The following is a 17896-nucleotide window of genomic DNA, read 5'->3' on the forward strand; positions in this document are numbered from 1 at the left end:
AGGATACACCACTATTCCTGTGAGGTGTAGAACAGGTCTACAAATAGAACTGTGTGGAGATTTAGACCATTGCACGAAATGTATCATGGGGCTTGCACAAGTTTGATAAATTTGGAGAAATTGCTCAAAATTTAGACCAACCAAAATTATCTACAAAAAACGTCTACCAATAACAACATTGATACATCTCCCCCATGGTACACAAGTATCCACAGTCACCATCATTATCTGAATTCACTTTACAGGTTGATTCCTGCATTACCAGCTTCAGTTACCCTATGCTGCCATCTACTGGCCTTTCTTGTATTTCTATGTTCCACCATACTGTGTTCTCTCACGCTGACCCTTTGTTTATTTTCCAACACCAATTGACACAGATCTGTCACAGGTCTTTCTCAATTAACCCAGTTCCATATATGGTCCCCTTGTTGACATACTGACCCAGATATGCCAATCTTAATTAAATAACACAATAATGCTAAAGTGTAAAAACCGCTGACTTTGACCTGCCCCCTGGGATTGCATTGTACAATGAAGTCTCCCATAAAAGTCTCAACCATGCACTCCACTTCTTAGCAACACTCGGCCACATCCTGTATATAATCTCTAACCTATCTATTGAATGCACCAGGCACAATTCTTTGATGTTAAAGATACCATGCAGAGTAGCCTAATGTGTGCGGAGAGCCACGGGGCTCGGTGACTTTATCACTGACCCCGCGACCCTTACTCCTGCCGTTGTTTGAATTCCAAACAGTTTTTTTTATTCCAAACTGTGTATATAAAGTGTGAACTCTGTACAATGTGTAACTGGACCTAAAGAAGAAGGTACCACCTTTGAAACCCGTTGTCCATACTGTCAAACTTACTTTTATACTAAACTAGCTGAGTACCCAGCGTTGCACGGTTTTTCCTTCCTTATCCTTGTTGGGGAGGAAAATAAACAAAGTAGGAAGCTTTTGACTTCATATCCCATCCTCATATATTGTTGTCATATCCCAACCCCGTATCCCGTCCTCATATCCCAACCTCCTATCCCAACCTCCTCTCCCGACCTCCTCTCTCGACCTCCTATCTCAAAATCCTATCCTGTTCTCATATCCCATCCTCCTATCCCATCCTCCTATCTTGACCTCCTATCCCGACCTCCTATCTCGACCTCCTATCCCGTCCTCCTATCTCGACCTCCTATCTCGACCTCCTATCCCAACCTCCTATACCAACCTCCTATTCTGACCTCCTATCCCATCCTCCTTTCCCGTCCTCATATCTTGACCTCCTATCTCGACCTCCTATCCCGTCCTCATATGTCAACCTCCTATCCTGACCTACTATCCTGACCTCCCATCCCGTCCTCATATCCCGACCCATAATATGTGTACCAGGTATGGAAATATCTCCAGCCGTACGGAAGTTATGTGGGAACATACATTTCCCATTGATTTGCATGGGACTTTAAACAAAAACCCCAACCCTCACAAATGGGGGTAGTTAAGGGTTAAATTAACTGTCCTATATTTTAAGTGGACATATAAGTAACATGTGACCAAGTACTATCGAAATATCTCCAGCCGTTTGGAAGTTATGCAGTAACATATTTCCCATAGACTTGTATGGCACTTTAAACAAAAACCCCGACCCTGGCAAATGGGAGTGAGTAAGGGTTAAATCACCTATCCTATGTTTGTTGCTGTCCTCCTTTCCCGTCCTCCTTTCCCTTCTTCCTATCCCGTCCTCCTATCCCGTCCTCCTATCGCTACCTCCTATCCCGACCTCCTATCCCAACCTCCTATCCCGTCCTCCTATCGCGTCCTCCTACTCGACCTCCTATCCCGACCTCCTATCCCGTCTTCCTATCGCGTCCTCCTATACCGGTCCTCCTATCCCGGTCCTCCTATCCCGTCCTCCTATCCCGTCCTCCTATCCCGACCTCCTATGTCGACCTCCTATCCCAACCCGTAATATGTGTACCAGTTATTGAAATATCTCCAGCCGTAGGGAAGTTATGTGGGAACATACATTTCCCATTGATTTGCATGGGACTTTAAACAAAAAACCCAACCCTCACAAATGGGGGTAGTTAAGGGTTAAATGAACTATCCTTTATTTTAAGTGGACATATAAGTAACATGTGACCAAGTATTATCAAAATATCTCAAGCCGTTTGGAAGTTATGCAGTAACATATGTTTCCCATTGACTTGTATGGCACTTTAAACATAAACCCCGCCCCTGGCAAATGGGGGTGAGTAAGGGTTAAATCACCTATCCTATGTTTGTTGTTGACATGTAAGTAACATGTGTGCCAAGTTTCATGTTAATATCTTTAGCCGTTTGGACGTGATGCTGGAACATACACACATACACACATACATACACACACGTTGAGTTTTATATATATAGATATAGAACTTTTTTGGTGTATTTTTTAATGCAAAAATTTGCACAAGAGTTTTTTTGCGCAAAATCTGATTTTTCATAGCCATATTTACGGTTAAGTTTAAGTTTATCATAGAGCACTTTCTGCTGTAGAATCGAATTTGTTAACTGCAATTTTTTAATGCAAAAAAAAAATGTGCGTAAAAGCGCTTTTCTTGCGTAAATATACACCACCTCAGAGGACAGACTCTGGGACAGACTCTGCCCATGATGGGAGTTGTAGTCCAGGGGCTGAGGTGCAGATCGCACCGGGTCATTATCCAGAGATCATGATTCATAATCCCCACCACCGGGAGACGGCGCTCTGATTGGTCAATAGCTATTCACCAATCAGAGCTCCTGTGTTCCGGCAGCGGGGATTATGAATTATGACAGTGTATATGGAAGAGCAGTGTAGATGCATGTACCGCCAGTTTGTATAGTTAATAAATGCGAATCGCAGCTGATCTCCATAGAATTATCCGCTGTGATCCACATTTAAAGGAGTAGTCCAGTGGTGAACCCAGTGGTGAACAACTTATCCCCTATCCTAAGGATAGGGGATAAGTTTAAGATCGCAGGGGGTCCGACCGCTGGGGCCCCCTGTGATCTCCTGTACGGCGCCCCAACAGCGCCCCGACAGCCCGCGGAAAGGGGGCGTGTCGACCTCCTCAATACAACTCTATGGCAGAGCCGAAGCGCTGCCTTCGGCAATCTCTGGCTCTGCCATAGAGATGTATTGAGGGGGCGTGTCAGCCGCCGCTTCGTGCGGAGGTTGACACCCGCTATCTGGCCGGAGAGCCTGGCCCCCGTACAGAGAGATCGCAGGGGGCCCCAGCGGTCGGACCCCCCACGATCTCAAACTTATCCCCTATCCTTAGGATAGGGGATACGTTTTTCACCACTGGACTACCCCTTTAAGTTAACAAGCCAGCGGTACATGCGGCTACATCGCGCTGCCTGCCGGCTTCTATATACAGCTCTTACAATTCATAATCCATTCACAGCCGTTGGCTGTCTGGACATGCTGGGAGTTGGTTGTAGTTTTGCAACAGCTGGAAGCGCTTTGGTTGGGAAACACTGGTATAGTATATGGTGAAACATTCCGGGAGTAGGAGGATTGGTTGGATAAATACCAGCCATTCTGTTGCTAGCATTTTTAATATAAAAGTACCGGCAGGGTGGCCAAATACCAGCTGTGCCGGTAAAATACCGGCCAGGTGGCAACCCTAATTGCAATGGCTAGCCATAGCATGAAGTTGCTGCTATTGGCACTAGCAGTTTCTGGTCTATACATTATACCGTCTGATCTTGTAATAGAATATAACTATGGTGTGATTGGCTATTATTGTGTGATTCTTAAAGGGGTATTCCAGGCAAATTTTTTTTTTATATATCAACTGGCTCCAGAAAGTTAAACAGATTTGTAAATTACTTCTATTAAAAAATCTTAATCCTTCCAATAGTTATCAGCTTCTGAAGTTTTCTGTCTAAAAGCTCAATGATGATGTCACGTCCCGGGAGCTGTGCATGATGGGAAAATATCCACATAGGAGCTGCACAGCTCCTGGGACGTGAGTCATCAGAAAGCAGTTAGACAGAAAACAGCAACTCAACTTCAGAAGCTAATAACTATTGGAAGGATTAAGATTTTTTAATAGAAGTAATTTACAAATCTGTTTAACTTTCCGGAGCCAGTTGATATATAAAAATAAGTTTTGGCCTGGAATACCCCTTTAACATCACGATTGGGTTGGTTCAGACATGATAACGACAGTTCTAGTGCAATACAGATATATTTAGATCTCAGTCACATGGTGAAGAACCCCCAGGTCCACATAAAAGTCTAAACCCCACCATATTGAAAACTGTTGCTGAAAAGTGACAGAGCATTGTAATTTTATGGGATCACCTGTTTCATTTATTATATTTAATAAAGGTTACGTTTTACTTTTAAACATTTCTGGTTACCTCCTAGTAGTCACTGGGAAAACGGTCCTTTGGTCTGAAAACTCTGTGTAAATATATGTTAGTGACTGTTACACCAAGTCCATGTATAACATTGCACTTTCTGTGGTCAACACAATGATCAATGCGTTACTCTACTTGTAATTAGTGATGTCGCGAACATAACATTTTCGGTTCACGAAGCTCGAACGCGAACTTCCGCAAAAGTTCGCGAACCGGCGAACCGGGCGAACAGCCATTGACTTCAATGGGCAGTTGAATTTTAAAACCCACAGGGACTCTTTCTGGGCACAATAGTGATTTAAAAGTTGTTTCAAGAGGACTAACACCTGGACTGTGGCGTGCCGGAGTGGGATCCATGGCAAAACTCCCATGGAAAATTACATAGTTGATCCATAGTCTGGTTTTAATCCATAAAGGGCATAAATCACCTAACATTCCTTAATGGTTTGGAATAACGTCCTTTAGCCCGCTTTAGGCAGCACATAGATTCCCCCATATTAGGCAGCACATAGTTAGAGCCCCCCTTTAGGCAGCATATAGTTAGAGCCTGCCTTTAGGTAGCACATAGTTGGCACATAGTTAGATCCCCCCTTTAGGCAGCACATAGATTCCCCCATGTTAGGCAGCACATAGTTAGAGCTCCCCTTTAGGCAGCACATAAGATTCCCCCATATTAGGCAGCACATAGTTAGAGCCCACCTTTAGACATCACATAGTTAGATCCCCCCTTTAGGCAGCACATAGATTCCCCCGTGTTAGGCAGCACATAGTTAGAGCTCCCCTTTAGGCAGCACATAAGATTCCCCCATATTAGGCAGCACATAGTTAGAGCCCCCCTTGAGGCAGCACATAGTGGGATTTGAACCCAAGGCCCCAGCGCTGCTAACCTCTGTGCCACCATGCTACCCTTAGCATACATCTAATATCCACGGTTGCCAAAATGGACAGAGATGTCAGCAGAGAGTACCAGAAAAATTAGGCATGTACACATGCCTGAAAAATTGGGTATTGTCGCAGCCACAGCTGTAGCAGCGGCCAGAAAAATTGCAGCACCATAACAAGTGCAGCAGCAGAGGCCAGAAAAATTAGGGATGTACACATGGATGAAAAATTGGGTATTGTCGCGGCCGCTGCTGTAGCAGCATCCAGAAAAACTTCTGTTTGTTTCGCCATGCAGAAAGTGCCCTAAAACATTGCGGCTTGAACCCTACTTGGTGGCGGATAAGTCACGCAAGTCATCCGGCATTCAGAGTTCAAATACAGTAGCGTGTGGACCATTTTTAGCCCAAGGCAGCTCATCTGATCAGGCCTTGTTCAGTCAAATGTATCGCCCAGTGTTAGTCCCTTTGGGATCCATCCCTCATTCATCTTAAGAAAGGTGAGGTAATCCAGACTTTTTTGACCAAGGCGACTCCTCTTCTCAGTGACAATACCTCCTGCTGCACTGATGGTCATTTCTGACAGGACACTTGAAGCAGGACAGGCCAGAAGTTCGAGCGCAAATTGGGATAGCCCAGGCCACAGGTCAAGCTGGAATACCCAGTTGTCAAGGGGTTCATCGCTCCTCAGAGTGTCGATATCTGCGGTTAAGGCCAGGTATTCTGCTACCTGTTGGTCAAGTCGTTCTCTGATGGTGGACCCCGAAGGGCTGTGGCGATGCGTAGGACTTAAAAAGCTCCACATGTCCTCCATCAACAGCATGTCTGTACAGCATCCTGCCCTTGCCGGCGTGTTCGTGGGAGGAGGAGGAGGATTACTTTCACCTCTTCCCCTGTTAGATCCCTGTTGTGCTGTGACATGACCCTTATACGCTGTGTACAGCATACTTCTTAATTTATTTTGGATCTGCTGAATCCTTTCCGCCTTGCTGTAATGCGGTAACATGTCAGGCACTTTATGTTTATACCGGGGGTCTAGTAGTGTGGACACCCAGTACAAGTTGTTCTCCTTCATCCTTTTTATACGAGGGTCCCTCAACAGGCACGACAGCATGAAAGACCCCATTTGCACAAGGACAGATGCCGAGCTACTCATGTCCCCTTCCTCGTCCTCACTGATGTCAGGTAAGGTATAATCTTTTTCCCCCCCAGCCACGTACAACACCACGGGAACCAGATAGGTGACAAGGAGCACCCTGGGATGCCTGCTGTGGTTGGTCTTCCTCCTCCTCTTCAAAGCCACATTCCTCCTCTGACTCCTCTTCCTCACAATCCTCTTCCAGCGTTGCCGCAGGTCCAGCAAGCGATGCTGATGAGGCTGTTTCTGGTGGTGATGGTGTCCACAACTCTTTCTCTTCACGCTCATCTACTGCCTGATCCAGCACTCTTCGCAGGGCACGCTCCTGGAAGAAAACAAAAGGTATGATGTCGATGATGGTGCCTTCGGTGCGACTGACCAGGTTTGTCACCTCCTCAAAAGGACGCATGAGCCTACAGGCATTGCGCATGAGCCTCCAGTAATGTGGCAAAAAAAATTCCCAGCTCCGCAGATGATGTCCTAGCACCCTGGTCAAACAAATATTTGTTGACGGCTTTTTCTTGTTGGAGCAGGCGGTCGAACATTAGGAGTGTTGAATTCCAACGTGTCGGGCTGTCGCAAATCAAGCGCCTCACTGGCATGTTGTTTCGCCGCTGGATATCTGACAAGTGCGCCATGGCCGTGTAGGAACGCTTGAAATGGCCACACACCTTCATGGACTGCTTCAGGACATCCTGTAAGCCTGGGTACTTGAGCACAAAGCGTTGTACAATCAGATTACACACATGTGCCATGCACGGCACATGTGTCAACTTGCCCAACCTCAATGCCACCAACAAATTTGTTCCGTTGTCACAAACCACCTTGCCGATCTCCAGTTGGTGCGGAGTCAGCACTGGTCCACCTGTGCGTTCAGGGCCGACAGGAGCGCTGGTGCGCTGTGACTCTCCGCTTTGAGGCAAGTCAACCCCAAGATGGCGTGACACTGCCATATCCGGGATGTGGAATAGCACCTGGGGAGCTGGGGGGGGCAGTGATGTGGAGCAAGACGCAGCAGTGGAAGAGGACTCGACCGAGGATGTTATGGAAGAGGATGGAGTAGGAGGAGTAGAGGAGGTGGCAGCAGGCCTGCCTGCAAGTCGTGGCGGTGTCACCAACTCCTCTGCAGAGCCACGCATTCCATGCTTGGCAGCCGTCACCAGGTTTACCCAATGCGCAGTGTAGGTGATATACCTGCCCTGACCATGCTTTGCAGACCAGGTATCAGTGGTCAGACGGACCCTTGCCCCTACACTGTGTGCCAGACATGCCACAATTTCCTTTTGCACAATGGAGTAAAGGTTGAAGATTGCCTTTTGTGCAAAAAAATTTCGTCCGGGTACCTTCCACTGCGGTGTCCCAATGGCTACAAATGTTTTAAAGGCCTCAGACTCCACCAAGCTTGTATGGTAAAAGCTGGCGGGATAGCAGTTCTGACAAGCCAGCTGTCAGACGCCGGGCTAGGGGGTGACTTTGAGACATTGGCTTCTTGTGCTCAAACATCTCCTTGACAGACACCTGACTGTGGGCAGATGAGCAGGAACTGCTCAAGGTGAGAGACGGAGAGGCGGATGGTTGAGAGGGGGCAAGGAGGGCAGCAGTGGTTGACCTGGCTGAAGATGCTGGACCAGGAGGAGGATGGCGGCTTTGACTTTGTGTGCTGCTTGTACTGACGTGCTGATCCCATAGGTGTTTGTGATGTGACATCATGTGCCTTCACAAAGCAGTTGTGCCTAGGTGGGTGTTGTTGTACTTCCCACGACTCAGTTTCTTCTGGCACAGGTTGCAAATTGCCTCGCTGTTGTCAGAGGCAGACACACAAAAAAAATGCCACACTGCTGAGCTCTGCGATGACGGCATTCTGGTGGTGGCAACAGCATGCGTTGATTGGTGTCCCGTCTGGCTGACCTCGGGTGCTGATGCATGCTGTCTGACTGTGCTACTAGCTCCTTGCGACGACCTCCCCCTGCTTCCAACTTGTCTCCTCCTCCTCTCTGTCTCCCCATCTGAACTTTCCCCCTCTTCTTCTCTTCTAGCGGGCACCCACGTGGCATCCACGGACACATCGTCATCATCAACACCTTCACCGCTATCTGACACCTCAAGAAAGGAAGCAGCAGCGGGTACAACATCATCATCACACCGTACATCCATGTGTGTAATGCTGCCTGACTGAGACATATCCCTGTTAACTACATCCTCTGGCAATAATGGTTGTGCATCACTCATGTCTTCAAACTGATGTGTAAATAACTCCTCCGATGGATCAAGTAAAGCTGCTGTGGTGCTAGTGTTTGTGGTGGCGGCAGGCGGGCAAGTGGTAGCATGAGAGGTGCCCGAAGCTTAGCTAGAGGAGAAGAAGGATGGTGCGTCAAGGTTCCGAACGGAAGCTGTAGTAAATTGGGTGTCTTGTGATTGCCAGTCAACTAAGTCCTCAGAACTTTGGAGGTTCAGGGTACGTGGCCTCTGAACACTGGCCATTCTAGGGCCAAAGGGAATCCCAGCACCACGACGGCCCCTGCGGGGTGGCCTTCCTCTGCCTGTCATTTTTTTGGTTAAATTTAAATAAGTGTCACACCCAATGTGATTTGCACTAGGGTGACACAATTTGCCCTGCAGGCAAAAAAAAAACTGGCAACTGTGACGGGAACTGACAGTGATGACTGGTTTTATTTAACAGCCAAAAAAGTTTTTTATTTTTTATTTGCACAAGTGTCACACCAAATGTGATTTTCACTAGGGTGACACAATTTGCCCTGCAGGCAAAAATAACTGGCAACTGTGACGTGAACTGACAGTGACTGGTTTTATTTAACAGCCAAAAAAAGGTATTTTTTTTTAAATTTGCACAACTGTCACACCAAATATGATTTGCACTAGTGTGACAATGAGCAAAAAAGCTTGCCAGCGGAGTTCCCCTTTTAAGCAGTGGTCCCCAACCAGGGTGCCTCCAGCTGTTGCAAAACACATGGACTGATATATTTCAGCCCTTTGAATACTGTAGTAGTTAGTTGCTTTAAAGAAAAAAAGCTTGCCAGCGGAGTTCCCCTTTTAAGCAGTGGTCCCCAACCAGGGTGCCTCCAGCTGTTGCAAAACACACGGACTGATATATTTCAGCCCTTTGAATACGGTAGTAGTTAGTTGCTTGAAGGAACTTAAGTTTTATTCTGGAGTACCCCTTTTAACTAGCGGTTCCCTCCCAACCAGGGTGCCTCCAGCTGTTGCAAGACACACGGACTGATATTTGAGCCCTAAAAAGGGCTTTTTTGGGTGCTGTCCTTAAAGCAGATGTTACACTAGTGCTTTAGGAGCAAACTGGACCCTGAATACACCACCTAGCAGCAACCTAGCTATCGCTTTCCCTATGCAGCAGGAGCAGCTTCTCTGACCCTCCACTTCCTAAGCCTGCAGCATGCTGAATGAGGCTAAAATGGCATCCGTGCAAGAGGTAGGAGGGTCTGGAAGGGAGGGACTGCTGCTGATTGGCTGTAATGGGTCTCACAGGGTCAAAGTTTACCGCAATGTTAAAGTATAGGGGACGGATCGAACTTCACATATGTTCGCCCGGCGAGGCGAACGCGGACATGCTAAATTCGCCGGGAACTGTTCGCCGGCGAACAATCCGCTACATTTCTACTTGTAATGTGATAGCTTTTATAGGCTGGTTCACTGCTGGCTTGGATTTGTAGTGCACCAACTCGACACAGTACTGCAGGTGACAAGAGGCCACTTTCTAAGGTCTGTCCACTGATCAATGCTTTGCTCTGCTGGTAATGTGATAGCTTTTATGGGCTCATTCACTTCACTGCTGGCTGGGATTTGTAGTGCACCAATTGAACACAGTACTGCAAGTGACAGGAGGTTACTGTCTGAGGCCAACCCATTGATCAATGCTTTGCTCAGCTTGCTTTGAAATTCTGTTGGATTTGTGAAGGTTTTCTCCTCATTGGCCTAGGAACGTTATGTGACATATTGCAAGCAATGATTGGATAACCTGGGGGCATGTGATCTTTCTGCTAGCTACAAGGTATGCTGGGTTTGCCGGATTTGGCACGCTCATCTCTACTACAGATCATGGCACAAAAAATGAGCCCTGACACAGCCTTGTATATGGAAAAAAAATTAATTATGGGTCAGAATAGTGCAATTTAAATAATAGATTTTGTTAAAATAAAGTTTGACCCTTTTTTCAAAGTACTACAATAATAAATAAAAAAAACGATATGAATTTGATATAGTTTTAATTACATTGACTTACAGAATAAAGAGAACCTGCAATTTTTATCATAAAGTACCCCCATAACACTATAAAGGAGGTAAAAATATATGCATTAATTCACACTCTTTATTAGAAATCCTTAAATCACATGATCAAAGAATCACATAACTTGTAATAAGAAAAACACCACAAAAAATGAATGTACTAAAACTTTTTTCAAGTGGAAAAACGCTTTAAAAAAGGTATGTGCGAAGGAGGTCTTAAGGGGGTATTCCAGGATTTTTTTTATTTGACTATGATACAGGGGCTGTAAAGTTACTAAACTTCATAATATAGTGTCTGTACCTTTGTGTGACGGTCTTCTCACAATTCTTCTGTGATTTTCACTCCAATATTTATTTTTACCAGCATACAAAATGACTGTTGTCTCAGATTTTTCTCAGCTATCAATGTGTCCGAGACCTGACTCACTAGTCAGCTGATGACAGGGAGCCTGTTTGCTCCAATGGGTGGAGCGATCGCTTGGTGGGAGAGAGATCAATCTGCAACTAATGCAACAGCTGTAGGCACCCTGATTGAAAACCACAGGTCTTTTGAATGGATGCAGCTCATTTATGTTTCAATGGTGGGGTGGCTGATGTGTGGGAGGGAGGAAAATGGAATTGTGGGATTTGTAGTCACAAAAAGAAAAGTCAAACAGGAAATACCAGTTAACGAAAAGCTAGCCACAGTGTTATGGTAATCTCATGACATAGCCATTTAGCCCCAAGACAAGTGCACATCCTTCCTAAGCATGTCCATTACTGTATGCCAGGTACGTACTAAAATCACCTTTATAGTGGATAACCCCTTTAAGGGATTTCCAAGATTTATGAAAGAGATCAGAATTTTTTTTACCAGCCTTACTCTTGTCTGGGACAGCAGACCCATTGCTTTCTATGGCCGAATAGAGTTACCTAGTCATTCCATTGGGGACCTATACACTAATTTAAGCTGACTCAAAAGCACAGGCTGCAGAGAAATAATGCATAGGTCCCAAACTAAGCCACTAAATTACTAAATTTGGCCAAAGAAAGCAACAGAGTCTGCTTCTTCCATTTAATGTATATGTCAACATAAAATTTTTGGTGGGATACTGACGGATATGATTAATTGGTAACGAGTAACGATTAACAATTTTTGTTTAGTTTTTTAAGAAAAAATGGCCAAACAGCCGCACATCATTTTTTTTGGGTGAAAAACAATACAGCCAAATGTGAGCTGCAAGTCAGTATGGACATACCCTCATTACCCACTTGGCAGTTTTTCAAAATCATAGCTGTTGAGACTATTAAATTTTAACATTTTTCTATGGGGAAAAAAAGTTATTAAAAACGCAATGTGGGTTTTGCATTGTCATTTTTTTCGGGTGTGTTTATATCTTATTTTTAATAAAGAGTTAAAAAAAAAAAAAAAAGAGGTGGACACAGGAAAAACCGCCAAAGAAGAAAAAACTAAATATCTAGGTTAAAATGCCAGAAAAATTGCAAATATGCAGGAAAATACAGTGGTAGTGTTTATGGCGTTTTTTCCAGCATGTCTGATTTTTTTTTTTTGTGCGAAAAATGCTGGCTAAAAAACAAGCAGAAACATAGCCTTAGGCTAAGTTTCCACTTGTTTTTTTTTTCCTGCGTTTTTTTGTGTGAAAAAAACGCCAGAAAAAACGCCAGTGCAGTTTCTTGCGTCTGACATATTTTTGGTTTTTTTTTTCTGTCATTTTTGCATTTGAGGGGAAATTGCATTCTTGGCCCTTTTGGAGTTTTTTTTTTTCAAAATTTGTTGTGTACCAAAAAAAAAGGATGCAGTAGTGATGGAAAAAAGTATTTAACAACATTTATATTTTTTATAGTGAAATTTTTATTAATTTTTAAACAGGGATCAATTTATGTGGGCAGGCAGGGCACTAAAAATGTAGCCGACAACAAAAAAAAATTTAGTGTGAGTGTGTTTTCAACTTTTTTTTCTTTATTTTTTATATTTTTGAGGTAGTACTACTACTCCCAGACGGAACACACTGTTCCATGATGGGAGTAGTAGTTCCTGTACTAATAGACAGATCGCCCGATCATCCATAATATAGCAGAGATACGGAGCGGCTCTATACAGCACTCGCATCTCTGCACTATACTATGGCCAGTAATGTGAATAGAAATTCACATCACTCATTCATATTTTCCGCCCAGAGTGGGGATTGGCCAGATGGAGAAAGACGCTCCGCATGTCAGGGATGAAGGACGATCGCAGCAGGCGTCAGGAGTGACTCCCGCGGTGATCTGTCCCCGTCATACTGCCGGCAGTAAAAAAAATAAAGGTGTACATACCTTCCGTCGCTCCCCTTGTGCCTCCAGTAACCGGCTCCGGCCTCCACCGCGATCCTCTTCCTGGTTGCCGGTGGTTGAGTCTTACTGCATTCAGCCAATCACCGGCCGCAGCTTAGTCCATCCTCAGCCGGCGATGGGCTGAGCGTCAGTGTGACGTTTTCGGAAAACTTCACACTGCTGCTCAGCCTATCGCCGGCCGAGGCGGGACTTCGCTGCGGCCGGTGATTAGCTGAGTGCAGTATGACTCGCTGACTACCGGCAAGCAGGAAGAGATAGCAGCGGAGGCCAGAGCCGGTTACCGAAGGCACGAGGGGAGCGACGGAAGGAATGTGTACTGATGGCAGTATGACAGGCAATTTTCCTATCCCGGAGTACTCCTTTAACTGCAGGTACTACTACTCCCAACATGGAGCACACTCTGTGCTGGGAGCTGTAGTACCTGCATTAATAGACAGATTGCAGCGAGTATCACTCCTGACACCCGCTCTGATCCTCCTGTATAATCTATAGATGGGGCGGCCGGACGCTCTTTCATGGTCATCTGCACTGACGTATATACTGTATACACCTATTCATATTTCCCACAGAGAGTTGTGATTGGCTGGAACCATCTGGCCAATCACAGCTCTCTGCAGGAAATATGAATATGTGTATATATACGTCATTGCAGGGGACCATAGAATAGCGGCCAGCCTCATCTATACATTATACAGGAGGATCGTAACGGGTATCAGAAGTGACGAGGGCGATATGTCAATTAGTACAGGTACTACTATTCCCATCATGGAACAGTGTGTTCCATCCTGGGAGTAGTAGTACTACCTAAAAAATGTACAAAAAAACAAAAAGTGAAAAACACACAAACACTACATTTTTATTATTGTCGGCTACATTTTTAGTGCTCTGCCTGCCCATATAAATTGATCCCTGTTTAAAAATAAATAAAATTTAATTATAATAAAGATAAATTTCGTTAAATACAATTTTTTCCATCAATACTGTATCTTTTTTAATATATATTTTTTTAATGGTACCCTATGGAATTTTATTAAAAAAGGTATCTCCATCACTTTTCTGGAGTCTAAAAAAGAATAAAAACCGCCTGCAAAACCGCGAAAGTTAAAACCCACATGTCGTTTTTCTAGGCGTTTTTTTTTACTCCCATACACTTCTGTGGGAAAAAAACACAAAGATTTCAGGGGAAAAAACAGCATAGGCTCAACATGCTGCGACTTTACAAAACCACTGAGGAGCTGAAAAACGGCAAAAAAGAGTGAAACAAACGCCAAAAAGGATTTAAAAAAAAGTTAAACTGAAAAACGCAAAGTGGAAAAATAATTTAGCAATTTCTCATTGATTTACAGCTAACATCTGGCCACAGCGTTCTTTGGCCGAAAAAACGGCATGCGGCAGAATTGGCGTTCCCCCCCCCCCCCCCAAAAAAAAACAAAAAACAAGTGGAAACTTAGCCTAAGGGTACGTTCACACGAGTGGATCCACAGTCTATTTCACGCTGCGGATCTGCCACTGAGGACCGCTGTATGCTGCCTTTACATGTGCCTACTCGGAGTGGCAATACGCTGCTTCGAGCAGACACACTGTGATGTGCGAGTCGCAGCGCGCATGCGCAGCATACTGGCACATTGCGGCAGCTCTCGGCCTAGCTCATAGAGCAGGGGGAGCGGCCGCGATGTGGGTGAGTACACTGCGCATGCGCAGCGACTCGCACATCACTTCAGTGTGTCTGCTCATAGCGGTGTATTGTCACTCCGAGCAGGCACATGTAAAGGCACTGTGAACGTACCCTTACTGTGAACCTACCCTTAGCTTTTATTTCTAATCCTTGACAACCCCGTTGTCCAAACCCCCACCTGCCCCAACCATTCCAGTCATTTGGATATTCCAAAAATTGTTGAGATGATGAAGCATGCCCTCTACTTTCATTTAGGATTATTTTTTCTATCATTGAAGCAACAGGCTAGGTGTTTTCTTTTTGTGCAAACAAAATCAAAAAGGCATGTGGAATACATTTTAGGGTGGAATGTTTTTTGTACAGGGTAGGTTCACACTATGTTAGTGCCCCAATTAGTCCTATCTGTCGGCCTAGTGTAGACAGTCCTATCTATTCACACTACGTTCCTGCCCCTTTTAATCGTATCTGTTGGCATCCAGACAAAAAGATTCACTTTTATGGTCAAACATAACATATCCATTATTTTCATTGGACTCAAAAATGGAGGCTGTTGTGCTTCCTAAATGGAATCATTAAGTCAATGGGGTCTGTTATCAGTATACATCGGCATCCCATTTTTGGCGGGAGGCCAATGGATCGAACTAACGGGAATGTGAGAGCCTGGGGGGTATAGGGTATGGGGAGTGTAGCTGTGCGGTAATCAAAGGGTGCTTGTTAACCCTTGCTACTCATGACGCCAGGGTGAGGGTTCCTCAATAAAGCTTTTCTTACCGCCACCCTTCCAAGGAACGATAGGGAGGTAGATGATAATAGATTTGAGGTAGAGAATAATAGATTGTCCACAATCGGAGAGCTTCTGTAGACAGTGTTAACTTTTACTGAAGATTTTCTGTACACTTCATTAGCATAACAGTCTCTTTCCTTAGGAGATTGACAATGGTTGGGACTTTAGCAGTCAGAGTCTTTTAGTCTATTGCGCTGTTCCATTGGAATTAGGGGAATTAGTTTTGGTCCAGTAGTCATGCTAGCATTAGCAGGAATTTAGATTTGAACTCATGATTTTGGTTCTGCTGAGGCCATAGGTTTTGAGGCCTAGCATGTCTTTGAAAGTTGTGTAGCACCGTCCTGTTAGTCCGGCATCCACGAGAGCAGCAACCCAAGAGAGCGATAATTGGATGCAGCTCCCTTATATGGGCAGGGGATGGACTAACTCTAATTGGTCCATATGGATGTCAATCACCATTACAGAGATTTATGGGTAACACGTGACCCAAGGACCTCCTAAGGTCCTACAACATACCAAAGAGGTTACGAGCATGGTCACATGACCGAAGGTCATGCGATGCTGAACAAGGTAAGTACTATACATTGCTATGAAATATAGACACACATTTACATTAGAGTTAGACTTAAAGAGAGGCGACTAGGGGCTGTCCCATCTGAGGAACCCTACCTGAACGTAGTTACTCTGACTTTGGGGACCTCTACACTAGGTATGGTATGCAATACGGTACCGGGACACCACAGGAGCATGTATTGTGAACCTACCCTAAGGCTAAGTCCACACTGCGTTCCTTCCCCTGTTAATCGTATCTGTCAGCTTCCTGCCAAAAATGGGATTCCGTTGTATACTGTTGTAGACCCCATTCACTTCAATGGTCGAACAATGTCACCTAGCGACTCCTTTCAAGATATATGCCCCCTTTTTTGATTCTGCTGAAAACAGTGAAAAACATCCTGTTTGGCCATAAAGTCAATGGGGTAATCTTCTCAGTGTCCTGTTTTCGTCTGGATGCCGATGGATATGATTAAAAGGGGCAAGAACGTAGTGTGAACTGAGTCTTATATGTACAAAAGACATTCCACACTAAAATTTATGCCACATTTCCCTATGTACAAACTGTGATTAACCCCTTTAGGACGAAGGACGTACAGGTACACCCTTGCGTCCTGGAACTGAAGGACCGAGCGCGTACCTATATGCCCTGGTCCCCTGTTACTGGGGTTTAAAGCATGCTCACGAGCTGAGCATCCTTCAAAACTGGTCCTAAATTGCTCATAAAAAAATCTATAAAAAAAAATGGTACCAATCAAACTACAGATCACGGCACAAAAAAATTTGCCTTCATATAGGCCTGTCTATTGGCCTGTGTGTGGAAAAATAAAAGTTACAGGGGTCAGATAAGGACAGTGCATGTAGTTATATTTTTTTAAAGAAGTAAAATAAAATAAAACCTACATAAATTGGGTATCCTTGTAACTGTATGGACCTACAGAATAAAGAAAAGTACACTGCATAGAAATGGAAGCCCCCAAAAGTTACAAAAAATTTTATTTATTTTTTCAATTTTTTTCTCATTTTTTTTTTGTTTTGCCGTAGATTTTGTTATGAAGTGATTGATGTTATTACAAAGTACAATTGGTGAATTGGTGAAGCTCTTATATGGGTCTGTAGGTGCCAAATAGAGATGAGCGAACATACAGTAGATTTGATTCGTCACAAACTTCTCGGCTCGGCAGTTGATGATTTATCCTGCATAAATGAGTTCAGTTTTCCGGTGCTCCGGTGGGCTGGAAAAGGTGGATATATTCCTAGGAAAGAGTCTCCTAGGACTGTATCCACCTTTCCCAGCCCACGGGAGCACCTGAAAGCTGAACTCATTTATGCAGGATAAGTCATCAACTGCCGAGCCGAGATGTTCGTGACGAATCAAATTTACTGTAAGTTCGCTCATCTCTAGTGCCAAATTGAAAGCGTGAAATGAAAAATTGCCTGCTCCTTAAGGGGTTAAAAATCTAAAAGGAACACATAGCCTGTTGCTTCAAAGGATAGTGAAAAAATATTCAGCTAGTGTGACCGACAGCACATTCTGTATAATAACCTGTCCGTTAGGATTAACAATACAGGTTCAATGCAATGTAAGCTGTCAGGGTGGGGCTAGCTAGTTGTATGTAAGCCTCCTCCCTACATCTGCCTGGGATCACCTGACTACAAAGTAAGCTTATTCATTGTTTACCTCATTTACATGTACTACTCTTCATAGCCTGTGCCTACGCTTTACCTAACACATAGACACTGACACTATTGCTTTCATGAGGATGTGAGCAGGGGATGAGGAAGTTGGGGAGGACCTATGGCTTATAGACGGAAAATATTTGGAACCCAAGTAAAATGCACACTCATTGTGATTGTATAGACACAGCTTCCTCCGTCTAATAT

The 17896-nt window shown here is 44.6% G+C and overlaps 1 protein-coding gene across 4 annotated transcripts in view; it reads left to right on the plus strand.

Moving 5' to 3' along the window:
• The window catches only part of HPSE (heparanase), a 147161-nt gene that overhangs the window by 83465 nt on the left and 45800 nt on the right, over nucleotides 1-17896 (plus strand). Inside the window, exon 1 of one of the 4 annotated variants that reach the window (XM_056568785.1) lies at nucleotides 17652-17672. The exons of 2 other annotated variants lie outside the window; for them this stretch is intronic. The gene's annotated coding sequence lies outside the window, so the exon portion shown is untranslated. Of the gene's footprint in view, nucleotides 1-17651; nucleotides 17673-17760; nucleotides 17844-17896 lie in introns of those variants that run through there. One more of the 4 variants, XM_056568786.1, reaches the window with a different exon arrangement.

Source organism: Hyla sarda, chromosome 1 (genome assembly GCF_029499605.1).
Source record: "Hyla sarda isolate aHylSar1 chromosome 1, aHylSar1.hap1, whole genome shotgun sequence".
NCBI classification, from domain to species: Eukaryota; Metazoa; Chordata; class Amphibia; order Anura; family Hylidae; genus Hyla; species Hyla sarda.